Source organism: Hyperoodon ampullatus (genome assembly GCF_949752795.1).
Source record: "Hyperoodon ampullatus genome assembly, chromosome: 1".
NCBI classification, from domain to species: Eukaryota; Metazoa; Chordata; class Mammalia; order Artiodactyla; family Ziphiidae; genus Hyperoodon; species Hyperoodon ampullatus.
In genome coordinates, this window is record NC_136914.1 from 60,684,849 (window position 1) to 60,696,644 (window position 11,796).

An 11,796-nucleotide genomic window follows, 5' to 3' on the forward strand; every position below is an offset into this window, starting at 1 on the left:
TCCATACTGTTCTCCATAGTGGCTGTATCAATTTAACTTCCCACCAACAGGGCAAGAGGGTTCCCTTTTCGCCACACCCTTTCCAGCATTTATTGTTTGTAGATTTTTTGATGATGGCCGTTCTTACTGGTGTGAGGTGATACCTCATTGTAGTTTTGATTTGCATTTCTCTAATGTTTAGTGATGTTGAACATCCTTTCATGTGTTTGTTGGCAATCTGTATATCTTCTTTGGAGAAATGTCTATTTAGGTCTTCTGCCCATTTTTGGATTGGGTTGTTTGTTTTCTTGATATTAAGCTGCATGAGCTGCTTGTACATTTTGGAGATTAATCCTTTGTCAGTTGCTTCATTTGCAAATATTTTCTCCCATTCTGAGGGTTGTCTTTTCATCTTGTTTGTGGTTTCCTTTGCTGTACAAAAGCTTTTAAGTTTCATTAGGTCCCACTTGTTTATTTTTGTTTAAATTTCCATTTCTCTAGGAGGTGGGTCAAAAAGGATCTTGCTGTGATGTATGTGATAAAGTGTTCTGCGTGTGTTTTCCTGTAAGACTCTTATAGTGTCTGGCCTTACATTTAGGTCTTTAATCCATTTTGAGTTTATTTTTGTGTATGGTGTTAGGGAATGTTCTAATTTCATTCTTTTACATGTAGCTGTCCAGTTTTCCCAGCACCAGTTATTGAAGAGGCTGTCTTTTCTCCATTGTATATTCTTGCCTCCTTTATCAAAGATAAGGTCACCATATGTGCATGGGTTTATCTCTGGGCTTTCTGTCCTGTTCCATTAATCTATATTTCTGTTTTTGTGCCAGTACCATACTGTCTTGATTACTGTAGCTTTGTAGTATAGTCTGAAGTCAGGGAGCCTGATTCCTCCAGCTCCATTTTTCTTTCTCAAGATTGCTTTAGCTATTCGGGGTCTTTTGTGTTTCCATGCAAATTGTGAAATTTTTTGTTCTAGTTCTGTGAAAAATGCCATTGGTAGTTTGATAGGGATTGCATTGTATCTGTAGATTGCTTTGGGTGTATAGTCATTTTCACAATGCTGATTCTTCCAATCCAAGAACATGGTATATCTCTCCATCTGTTTGTATCATCTTTAATTTCTTTCAGCAGTGTCTCATAGTTTTCTGCATACAGGTCTTTTATCTCCTTAGGTAGGTTTATTCCTAGGTATTTTATTCTTTTTGTTGCAGTGGTAAACGGGAGTGTTTCCTTAATTTCTCTTTCAGATTTTTCATCATTAGTGTATAGGAATGCGAGAGATTTCTGTGCATTAATTTTGTATCCTGCAACCTTACCAACTTCACTGATTAGCTCTAGTAGTTTTCTGGTAGCATCTTTAGGATTCTCTATGTACAATATCATGTCATCTGCAAACAGTGACAGTTTTACTTCTTTTCTGATTTGGATTCCTTTTATTTCTTTTTCTTCTCTGATTGCTGTGGTTAAAACTTCCAAAACTATGTTGAATAATAGTGGTGAATGTGGGCAACCTTGTCTTGTTCCTGATCTTAGAGGAAATGGTTACAGTTTTTCACCAGTGAGAATGATGTTGGCTGTGGGTTTGTCATATATGGCCTTTATTATGTTGAGGCAAGTTCCCTCTATGCCTACTTTCTGGAGGGTTTTTATATATCGGTGTTGAATTTTGTTGAAAGCTTTTTCTGCATCATATGGTTTTTATCCTTCAATTTGTTAATATGGTGTATCACATTGATTGATTTGTGTAATTGAAGAATCCTTGCATTCCTGGGATAAACCCCACTTGATCATGGTGTATGATCCTTTTAATGTGCTGTTGGATTCTGTTTGCTAGTATTTTGTTGAGGATTTTTGCATCTATGTTCATCAGTGACATTGGCCTGTAGTTTTATTTTTTTGTGACATCTTTGTCTGGCTTTGGTATCAGGGTGATGGTTGCCTCGTAGAATGAATTTGGGAGTGTTCCTCCCTCTGCTATATTTGGAAGAGTTTGAGGAGGATAGGTGTTAGCTCTTCACTAAATGTTTGATAGAATTCACCTGTGAAGCCATCTGGTCCTGGCCTTTTGTTTGTTGGAAGATTTTTAATCACAGTTCAATTTCAGTGCTTGTGATTGGTCTGTTTATATTTTCTATTTCTTCCTGGTTCAGTCTTGGAAGGGTGTGCTTTTCTAAGAATTTGTCCATTTCTTCCAGGTTGTCCATTTTATTGGCATATAGTTGTTTGTAGTAATCTCTCATGATCCTTTGTATTTCTGCAGTGTCAGTTGTTACTTCTCCTTTTTCATTTCTAATTCTGTTGATTTTGAGTCTTCTCCCTCTTTTTCTTGATGAGTCTGGCTAATGGTTTATCAATTTTGTTTATCTTCTCAAAGAACCAGCTGTTAGTTTCATTGATCTTTGCTGTTGTTTCCATCATTTCTTTTTCATTTATTTCTGATCTGATCTTTATGATTTCTTTCCTTCTACTAACTTTGGGGTGTTCTTGTTCTTCTTTCTCTAATTGCTTTAGGTGTAAGTTTAGGTTGTTTATTTGAGATATTTCTTGTTTCCTGAAGTAGGATTGTATTGCTATAAACGTCCCTCTTAGAACTGCTTTTGCTGCATCCCATAGGTTTTGGGTTGTTGTGTTTTCATTGTCATTTGTTTCTAGGTATTTTTTGATTTCCTCTTTGATTTCCCCAGTGATCTCTTGGTTATTTAATAGTGTATTGTTTAGCCTCCATGTGTTTGTATTTTTTACAGATTTTTTCCTGTAATTGATATCTAGTCTCATAGCATTGTGGTCAGAAAAGATACTTGATACGATTTCAATTTTCTTAAATTTACCAAGGCTTGGCTTGTGACCCAAGATATGGTCTCTCATGGAGAATGTTCCATGAGCACTTGAGAAGAAAGTATATTCTGTTGTTTTTGGTTGGACTGTCCTATAAATATCAATTAAGTCCATCTTGTTTAATGTATCATTTAAAGCTTGTGTTTCCTTATTTATTTTCATTTTGGATGATCTGTCCATTGGTGTAATTGGGGTGTTAAAGTCCCCTACTATGATTGTGTTACTGTCGATTTCCCCTTTTATGGCTGTTAGCATTTGGCTTATGTATTGAGGTGCTCCTATGTTGGGTGCATAAATATTTACAATTGTTATATCTTCTTCTTGGATCGATCCCTTGATCATTATGTAGTGTCCTTCTTTGTCTCCTGTAATAGTCTTTACTTTAAAGTCTATTTTGTCTGTTATGAGAATTGCAACTCCAGCTTTCTTTTGATTTCCATTTGCATGGAATATCTTTTTCCATCCCCTTACTTTCAGTCTATATGTGTCCCTAGGTCTGAAGTGGGTCTCTTGTAGACAACATATATATGGGTCTTGTTTTTGTATCCATTCAACCAGTCTATGTCTTTTGGTGGGAGCATTTAATCCATTTACATTTAAGGTAATTATTGATGTGTGTGCTCCTATTACCATTTTCTTAATTGTTCTGGGTTTGTTTTTGTAGGTCTTTTCCTTCTCTTGTGTTTCCTGCCTAGAGAAGTTCCTTTAGCATTTGTTGTAAAGTTGGTTTGGTGTTGCTGAATTCTCTTAACTTTTGCTTGTCTGTAAAGGTTTTAATTTCTCCATCAAATCTGAATGAGATCCTTGCTGGGTAGAGTAATCTTCATTGTAGGTTTTCCCCTTTCATCACTTTAAATTTGTCCTGCCAGTCCCTTCTGGCTTGAAGAGTTTCTGCTGAAAGATCAGCTGTTAACTTTATGGGAATGCCCTTGTATGTTATTTGTTGGTTTTCCCTTGCTGCTTTTAATATGTTTTCTTTGTATTTAATTTTTGATAGTTTGATTAATATGTGTCTCGGCATGTTTCTCTTTGGGTTTATCCTGTATGGGACTCTCTGCGCTTCCTGGACTTGATTGACTATTTCCTTTCCCGTTGTGGTTTTGATTTGCATTTCTCTAATGATTAGTGATGTTGAGCATCCTCTCATGTGTTTGTTGGCAATCTGTATATCTTTGGAGAAATGTCTATTTAGTGGTTTGGAAAATTTTTAATGTGTTTATTGAATTTGTTGCAATATTGCTTCTGTTTTATGTTTTGGTTTTTTGGCCTTGAGGCATGTGGGCTCTTAGCTCCCTGACCAGGAATTGAACCTGCACCCCCGCATTGGTAGGCGAAGTCTTACCCACTGGACTGCCAGGGAAGTCCCATTGCTGTCTTCTTGAATGTCTTTCTGTCAGCAATTGGGAATGACCTTCTTGCTTTTCTCAAAATTCCACAAGTTAGGGGCCAGGAGGTCATTGTCAGAGCTCTCTGAGCTCCTGGAAATGATCAAGTTCAACTGCCTAATTTTACAGAAGGGAAAACTGGCCCAGAGAGGGATAAGAACTTCCCCATGGTCACACAGCAAGTCAGAGCCCATGCTACCTCTGGATCCCAGTCCCTGCTCCTCAGCCAGTGCTCTCAGTGTGTAAGCATTCATGGGACGTGTTCAGGAGTCAGTCATTTGAGCCTGTCATGGGCTAGGTGATGGGTGGGAGGAACAACAGATGTGAAGCCCTCAGCGTCCCTGTCTGCCTCTGAGAAGTTCAGAAGGGTGTTTCCCAGCTGGGGCTGAGGCGGAGGTCAGTTGAGAGCACTCACCTGAGACATAAGAATATCATGCCAGCAGAAAGGGAATGATGGGAGGGCTGGGATTGTGTGACTTTAGACCCAAGGCTGTCATGCATGGTTGGGCTTAATCACTGGACAAGAATGCCATATCTAAGGGGGAGGGTGGTGCTATTCCTACACAGATTGTACATTTATGTATTTACTGTGAGATATTTCCAGCAGATGGCAGTAAAAGGTCTTGTTCTAATAACATCAACACATTGGTTTTAATTTTCCTATAGATGGAAATGTCTTTATTTATTTATTATTTATTTTTGGCTGCATTGGGTCTTCATTGCTGCCCACGGGCTTTCTCTAGTTGCAGTGAGTGGGGGCTACTCTTTGTTGCCGTGTGCGGGCTTCTCGTTGTGGTGGCTTCTCTTGTTGCAGAACACGGGCTCTAGGCATGCAGGCTTCAGTAGTTGTAGCACACAGGTTCAGTAGTTGTGGCTTATGAGCTCTAGAGCGCAGGCTCAGTAGTTGTGGCACTCGGGCTTAGTTGTTCTACAGCATGTGGGATCTTCCCGGACCAGGGCTCAAACCCATGTCCCTTGCATTCGCAGGTAGATTCTTAACCACTGTGCCACCAGGCAAGTCCTGGGAATGTTATGGGGGGATTTTTTTTTTTCTAATTTGCACAAAGGTGTCATACAGCTGGCAGTGGCCCTGGTCCCCTCTACCCTGTAGACCTCAGGTCTCCCTGTGTGAGTTGAGTCTGGTCCCAACGTTGTCCAGCATGCATTGCCTGCTCTGTGGGTAAATTTTGTGATCTCTAAAGTTTGGGGTAAGAGCACCCTCTGGCTTCTTAGTAGAGAGTCACAGCACATTAAAGGCCCTGAGAAGGCCTGCGTGAAGAAGCTGGTCTCATAATCCAGGGCGTCCCACATGTATTTGGCCATGGGACCCTTTTTTATTTTTAAAATTTTTATTGGAGTATAGTTGATTTACAATGTTGTGTTAGGTTCAGGTGTACAGCAAAGTGAATCAGTTATACATATACATATATCCACTCTTTTTTAGATTCTTTACCATATAGGCCATTACAGATTATTGAGTAGAATTCCCTGAGCTAGACAGTAGGTCCTTATTAGTTATCTATTATGGGATCCTTTTCTAAACTTTTCATGCCCTGAAGGGCCCTGCCAGCTCTGACTTTCAGGGACCTGTATGCCAAGGATGGCCTGGCTGTCCCACTGTGGGTAGGGAGCACCTGTGGGCTGGGTCCTCTGCAAGTTTATGGACTAGTGGGGGAGGCGGGGGAGGCAAGGCACATACGCATACACACATACAGACCCACCACTCAGATTGTCATCATTTTCTGGGGACCCAGAGTACCTGGAGCCATCACATTTCGTGAATGTGTGTGTGTGTGTGTGTGTGTGTATGTAGGAAAGGAAAGGGGTAATAGCCTGAGGTGGGGCAGCAGCCCAGGGAGGGGGTGGGCAAGGTCAGGCAGAGGGAAGTTATTTTGTACGGGTAGCCCCCATAGGCAGGTAGATTATCTAGGGTACCCCCAGGAGTCAAGGGTACCCATTTAAAACTCCTCACCCTCTGCCCACCACCTAAGAAGGAGGGCCTTGTTTGCCACCTGCTCCTTGGTGGGGTGCAAAGAGTTCCAGCCTGGGAAGCAGGAGACCTGGGCTCTAGTCCTGATGCTGTGGGGGTCACTATCCCTCGCCAAGCCTCAGTTTCCCCATCCATGAAATGGAGGCCTTCGACCTGCTGCTCTGTAAGTTTTCTCTGGCTGCTGTAGTGCTGTAATTTGGGGCTGGGGCGCCTCGTTCTAGGCAGGGGTGTGACAGCCCCACCCCTTGGACCCTCCTCTGTCACTGTCCCAGGGTGGATGATGGAAAACCAGGAGCAGGTAGAAGATGGGCTAGTTCCATCCCCGTGACTGAGTAGCTGCCCAGTGAGATGCCCTAGAGCAGAGCAGTGAAGTGACAAGGCTGCCACACATGCCAGCCAGCCTGGCACAGCCAGCAATCTTCAGGCCACCTGCTGTTGCCCCTGAAGTGTTGCTGGGTGTGGACGGGCCACGGGCTGCCCCTTCCTCCACTAGGGGCCAGAAGGAGAAAAAATCTATTCCAACCCCAGCCAACGCCTTGAGATCAGACTCAGGAAGACCTCATCCACTGCTGTAGCAAATTTTCGAAATTTTTCCCAATTTAATTCAAAATATGATAATGCTTATGGTTTAAAAATTAAAGTACAAAAGAATAGGTGAAAAGTAGATCCTCTTCCTCCTGTCTCACCCCCTTCCCTCCTGCCCTCCCCAGTCCCCAGTCCTCCCCCATGGAGGCAATTGCTACTTTTCTTATATATCGCCTCAGGAAGATCTATGCATATACAAACATACATTTGTTCATGTAAATATTTAAATATAATGGGTTTGATTCAAGAGTCTCAAGCCCTTAAGGTATAAACATGAAATAGTTTTATTTTTCCAATAACTGCTCAGATACTCATTTTGTTGACACCATCTTTCCCCGCTGGATGGCAGCCTCCCTTAATGATGTCTCCATGGAGGTCCCTAACTTTTCTCTCCCTTGCTCTTGTTAAGACAGATTCATTTTTGTTGCTAAGGCTCCACCCATCCATCTTGGAACTCCAACCTCATCTTTAACGAAGGCCCTGGTAGCGCCCTCTACAGACCACTGGGGGCTGCGCTGCCTGTTCTCCACGCCTCCGCCTTGACCTCCCCTTGCACCCCCATTCACTGCCTCAGCCAACAATTCCCTGCTCCCAACAGCGGGATGTCTTTCTCCCTCCCAACCTCCTCCCTCGTCACTTCGTCAGAAAAGCTGCCCTCAAGCAAGATGTCTCCTCCTGCACCAGGTACAAGCATCTCACACCAAGGCCCTGGCCTTCTCTGAACTGGGCTCTTGGAGAGTTTAGGGACTGTTCTCAACAGGTTGCCGTTTCTAACCATAATCCCTGCCCTGGATCAACATTGCAGGGACAGGAGGCGCTTGAGATTAGGAACCGCCAGGCCCTGATATTTCAAAACACAAACTGGCGGGGCAGGGAGCGGCCCCCATGCTGCTCCCATCTCACTCAGCACAGTGCCCGTCACTGCTGGGTGCCAGGTCCGGGCAGCACACACTGCTCTCGGAGCCATGGCCTAGGGGGAGACAGGGAAACCAATGGGCAAGGGGACCACGGAAGCTCAGAGAGGCTCCAACTAAGCCTGGGGTCCACAGAGACTTTCTGGAGCAAAGATGTTTTAGAATGCTGGGGCTGGTTTCCCTCAGACAGTTTCTCAATTATGCGTTTTGTGGAAGATGCTTTTAGGCAAAAGTCAGCAGCAGTTTTCTTTTATGAAACTTCTTACAAAGAGTAGATGCTGTTGTCCTTGTAGCAGCTGATGGGCCAGATATGAAGGCTGCTGTCGCTGGAGGTGCTGAAGTGGCCTCAGGGCCCTATTTGGGTGCGTGTATGAGTGTGAGGGGTGTGTGCTGGTGTCCTCTTAATGACCCTAACCTGGAAGATGGGGGGGTGCGGGGAGGGGGCTGGCACCCGCAAGTCTGTGCTATTCCAGCAGCCCCGAGGGGCTGGCCCAGCCCAGGCCTCACTGTGGGTGATTTGAATCTGCCCATTCCGGTTCCTCGACCTAAGAAGCTTCCTCAAGGAGAGGGTCTGGATATCTGGAAATTCAGTCAATATTTGTTGATCTAATCCATAGACCTGCACAGCACAGGGAGTGCAGGGGGGAGTGAATCAGACCCGGACTCAGCCCTCAAGCCGCTCGGCGGAATAACAAATGAATTCTCGTACTGGGTACACCAGGACGGAGCAGCGGCCAGGCTGAGAGGGACACCAACAGAGCACGAGGAAGGGAGGGGTCACCCAGCTGGCCCGCCTTGAAAGGCGTGGAATCTAGGCAGGTGGAGATGGGGTGGAGGGCTGGATCCAAGGGACCACCAGGTGGCAGGAATGGCGTGATGACAAGTACGGAGGTGAGAAAGCCCATAGTGGAGCAAAGGGCTCGTGGAGCCAGAGAAGGGGCGGGGCCAGTCTGGGAAGGACAGAGGGGCCGTGCTGACCCACCTGCCACAGGGGCATGGCTCCCCATAAGGCCACCCACTCGAGGTTCACCCACGGATCTGCTCCCTGAGGCCAGGGGTCAAAAAGAAACGTCTCCAGGATCCATGCTGCTCGGTCATGTGAACAAGAGAAGCAGCCTTATTAACGCTTCACAAAGAAATGTGCCCTCTCGGCTGTTTCTTGAAACACAGGCTGTCTCAGCATACCGCCCACTTTCCACTGTTGTTAGCAGCACGGGTCTCGAGGAAACAGGAGGGTAAGTGTTCTGTTAAATGGCCTCTCTCATTTGGCCTCAGCACAACAGGGAGGTGATAGGGGGAAGTGGCGACTGTGGCTCACCCGAGACCCCACAGCCCACCAGAAAGGGAGGCCCTCAGTACTGGCTCAAACGGTGGCTGCCAGGCAGAAGTGAGTACCCAGGGCTGCTCCAAGCTCCTGCTCTTAGAAACCAGAAACCAGGATTAGGATTTGTGTGGGAAATCATTCCATTTGTAATTTTTTGGCTCAAATTTCTTTAAATACTGGGTAGGCCAAACAAGGCCACCCAATCTGTGACCTGCTAGGTAGTGGGAGCTGCAGAGAGGTTTTGAAGCAGTGGAGGGTCAGGCTCAGAACGGCTCTGGTTCAGGGCTCTGCTGCCTGGGACAGGGTCCCGAGCCCCTGGCCCTCTCCGCAGACTGCCGAGAGGCCCCTGTCTGGGCGCTGCTTTTCCCGAGCTGCATCAGAAGGACAGTGGCACTTGCCCCAGCCCCCCTCCTGCATCCCTCCATGGGATGGCAGCCTCGGCTGGTCCTCTTCCCAGGAGCCTCTCCTCTGCCTGATGAAACCCAGGGCAGGGTTAAGCTGCCAGCCCTCAGGTCCCAGCGATTCCCCTATGACCAGGAGCTCAGGGACAGATGCCCTGCACTCACACTGGTAAATGCTGTGATAACCCAAGGGGGTTACACTGGGCAGGGCAGCCCCTGAGAACTGCAGGGGCTCATTGGGATCCATTTCACAGACTTCTAGGATGGCAGAGGTGGGGGTCCTTGGCCATTATCTAATCCACCCTCACCTGATGCCAGAATTCCCTTCACAATGGCCCACACATGGGCTTGACCAATCCCTGCAAGCAGAATACTTGCAGAGTGAGGGAACTCATCACTTATTAACAGTAATAATAACAGCTGACATTTGAGTGCTTACTTATTTTCACTGTAGGGGTTGATTTTAGGAACGAACAGGAATAAGTCTAAGGCTTCTAGTCCCTGAAAGCTTATCAAATATTTGAAAACACCCTGGAGCCATTTCTCCCCCATCCACTACTGCAAAGGTCACAGATTCCAGCTCGTGTCACTAGTAATGTCCCATTTCTTAATCCGGGTGCTGGTGGCATGGATGCATCCATTGTGTAATCATTCATAAACTCTACACTTATGATTTGTACACTAGGCTATATGTAGGTTATACTTCCATCAGAAAACGTCAAACAAGAAAACAAAAGAAACCGTGGAAAGAATGCATTAAGGAGTGTGAGGTTGAAGGTGTAAGAAAGAGAAGGATCGATGGATCCTGAAAGGCTCCTGAGCTGGTGGGAGGGGAGGGGTTGGGATCTGGAGCCGGAGGAGGAGCAGACCTAGGACAGAGAGGGCAACTTTCCTGTTGTAACTGGAAAGATAGAGAGAAAAACAGGAGCAGATGGGAACATATTTGGTGCTGAGAAATTAGGAAGTTCCTCTCTGGTGGCTTCTGTTTTCTCTGCCAAGTAGGAGGCAGGAGGCAAGGCCATCTCAGGATGGGGTGTGTCCAGGTGTTTGAGGTGAGTGGAGAAGGAAGATGGCGGCCCTTCCTGTGGAGAGCAGGAACTAAGCCGTGTCGTCGGACTGCCGGTATCCTGGAGGCCCATCCCAGGCTGGTGACATGAATTTAGAGTGGAGCCACTGGCCTGCTGGGGACTTTCTCCAGCAAGGCTCTTCTGCTCAGGTGTAGGTGGGTTCACCTGGGGTTTGGCCGGCAGTGCCACTGGGAGACGAGGGGCACGGGAGTTGAGGGTATTGCCAAGATGTTACCGAAATGATGGACCATGGGATCTAAGCTGGCTCCGGCTGGAAGGAAGATGCCCAATGCAGGGAGGGGAGACAGATGGGGTTGGGGGTTGGAGCCTCCAGGAGTTCCAGAACATTCCCCAGAGGGAGCAGTTAAGCAAAGCAGAGGAGAGGTGGTTTGAGCCAGAGAGGTGGTAAGGACTTGAACTAGTGATGTGGGAGCAGAGAGTTATGGGTCAGCAGTTATGGACGATTCCTTATCTCTCAGGAGCCACGTGCCCTGCTTGGGGGCCCAGGAAATCCTAGAAAGCAGGAAATGCACGGAGCCAGCCCAGCCTGGGAGCATGGCAGTGATGGGGAAAGGCCACCAGATGGCAGCATCAGCCTGATGAAGCCTCCAGCCTCCACCTGGTGGCCTTCCTGCTGTGCAGGCTCTTCTCATCACTTAATCGCCTACAGGTTTTAAGGCTTTGGGTGAAATGAGGAGTTTATGTGAGCCTCCCCCGTCCCCACTCCCAACCTCCTTTCATGGAACCCCCGACTGAGTTCTGGAGGCAGAAAGGCGTTGATGTGAATATTGGCTCTGTCGCTTATCAGCTGCGTGACTCTGAACAAGGTACTAACCTCTCAGTACCTCGGGTTCTTCATACGTAAAATGAGGCTAACCAGAGTACCGACCTCACGGGGTTGTGTGTTAGGCTCAAGGAGATGGTCGCTGGGGGGAGGGAGAGGGCAGTCAGAGCTTTTTGAGAGCAGTTGTTCCTACTTGCAGGGCCCCCCTCTGGGCCTCATAGAAGGCTGTTAGGTTGGGATGATCAGAGGGGGAAACCCAGACTTGTCTTCCTAAGGATGCCTGAACAGCATCCAAGCCCAGGGCCATCTGGCTCCAGTTCTGTCCACCACACCAGGTGGCCTCCCCAGCCAGTCCTTAGCATCACATCCCAGCTCCCTGGGGCCAGGAGTAAGTCCCTTTGTAATAGTGAGATGGCTTCTGTCCAGCACTCAGAACTTTCAGGATATTTCCAAGCCAAGGAGTGACAGGATGCTTTCTCATAGAGCCAAGAGTTGTAAAGTATCAACCCAGTGGAGAGCGCTTTGGATG